This window comes from Rhea americana, unplaced genomic scaffold (genome assembly GCF_003343005.1).
Source record: "Rhea americana isolate MKP2758 unplaced genomic scaffold, rheAme1 scaffold_394, whole genome shotgun sequence".
Classification (NCBI taxonomy): domain Eukaryota; kingdom Metazoa; phylum Chordata; class Aves; order Rheiformes; family Rheidae; genus Rhea; species Rhea americana.
The window spans coordinates 91,916-93,804 of NW_028186528.1; the positions used below are offsets into that span (position 1 = coordinate 91,916).

Here is a 1,889-nt window from a genome sequence, read left to right on the forward strand (position 1 = left end):
CGGCAAGCCGCGCTCGGGCCGTGCGCCGGGTGCCCGCCGCCCTGCGCCGCGGAGCCCGGGCAAGGCGGCTCCCCTCGGCGCGACGGCTTGGCGAAACCCTTCCCGGGGGCAGCGGCAGCAGAGAGGGGATGTTTCCGGAGGGAAGGGGGTCCCTCGTGCCGCTCGGCGGGAGCCGGCGCGGTGCGACGACGGGAGCGGCGAGGCGGGATGCGCGGGTCCCGCGGCCTCGCRGGAGCTGCGGGGCTCCGCCGCCCCTCGGCAGCGCGCAGGGAGAAGGTCTGGGGGCTGCGGCGGGGCGATAGCCGGGCAGCGGCCGAGAGCCCCGCTACGCTGGAAGCAGGAGCCGAGGAGCGCGGCCGAGGAGCGTGCCAGCCCGCGTGGGCTCCCGCTCCCGGGAAGGGCCGGGGAGCGGCGTCCCYGCGCGGCCGCGGCGCTGCGGAGGAAGGAGCTGTGCCGTTGCGGAAAGGAGCCGCTGGCGCGCCGACATCGGTCAGCCCCGCGAGCCAGGCGACGTGCCCCGGGCCGGGAGAAGAGCCGAGGAGCCCCGGCGCCCGCATCGGAGAAGGGGCCGGGCGGGTGCCTCTCGCGGCGTTTGTCTTTGCAGATCCCAAAGGCGAGCGGCTGCCGGCGCTGCTGGAAGAGTTTTAGGAGGGAGATGATGACAGGCTGATGAAAACCAATCAAACAATGAAGTAATCATAAATCCCCGGTGCCAGCGGCAAGGCTCGGAGAACGCGGGAGGAGCTGGAGGATGAAGTAGCGGAGGTACTAACAAAGCTATGCCATTGATCGTGAAAAATCCTGGGAAGGCAAAGCGCTGAAAGGCAGCCAGCGCCCCATCATCTGGTTTTGTTCTTTTTATTTTTCATTTTTTTAAAAAAGAAAGGTGCCTTGCTAAACCCCGAGCTTGGAAACGAGGGCACGGAAAATGGGAACAAAAGCTCCAGGCAAGCAGCGTTCCCGGCACTGAGAAGGTTGTAACGGGAGAGGAGAGGGGCGGCTTTCCCGGGAGAAAGGATGCGGCTGCCTCTCGCGAGCCCTGCGCGAGAGCTGTCGGGGGCAGAGAGCAGGGACGACTGTTCGTTTGCTCTGCCCCAAATTTCCTGGAGAGGCTGTTGAGGAGACCCGAGCCGCTGCGCTGGGAGGCTGCAGAAGCTTTTCGCGGCTGATGAGAGACGGATTTCTCGCCACCGGGGAGCTGCAGCTGGGCGTAACGGGGCCGGACTCTGCCCGCAGCTGCGATGCCTCCTGGAGGAGGGAGCCGGCTCCCCGCTGGGAGCGCGCACGCTTTGCGCGTCGCTCGGCGCCGGGGCAGCCCGGCCCGATCTYGCGTTTGACACCGGGCCGCCTGCAGGGACCCAGGCGAGAAGCTGGTTCGAGAAACTCTGGATAACGGGAAATTCAATGCGAGCGTGCAAACGCCTGCGGAGCAGCGCCAGCGGCGTCCCCGCTCCGCGGCTGGGCGCCTGGGCTGGGAGCGCCGCGTGGTGGCCGTGCCGCCCGAGCGCTCCCCGCTGCCTTCCCTGCCGTACCGGAGCCAGCGGGAAAAGGAGGTGGCAGCTCTTGGAGAAAGGTGGAAAGGCGCGGTGTTTCGCGGGGGAGCTGGGAAGCTGCACGCCGAGGGGAGCGCGGGTCTGGAACGCCGGGGGGCCCCAGCGGCGGCGGCAGAGAGGCCGGCCGCGGGCTGCTCCGGGGAAGGAGGGCAACCCCCCGCGGCTGCCTTTCCCGGGAAATATCGCCGGCTCCAGGGAAAGCGCCGCTGTGCAGCTCGGCTCCGCGGCCACGGGGTCGCCGCCGCCGCCCTCCCCTCCCCAGCGGAGGGAGAAGCGGCTGCCGCGGCGCCGGCCGGGAGGTGCCGTCCGCCCGCGGGGACGAGGCGGCCTCGTTCG

The 1,889-nt window shown here is 69.8% G+C and overlaps 1 protein-coding gene across 1 annotated transcript in view; it reads left to right on the top strand.

Annotated features, from left to right (window-relative positions):
- Positions 1-6: 6 nt before the first annotated feature.
- SBK1 (SH3 domain binding kinase 1) overlaps positions 7-1,889 on the top strand; it is a 12,490-nt gene continuing 10,607 nt past the window's right edge. Inside the window, exon 1 of the mRNA XM_085313745.1 lies at positions 7-765. The gene's annotated coding sequence lies outside the window, so the exon portion shown is untranslated. The remainder of the gene's footprint in view (positions 766-1,889) is intronic.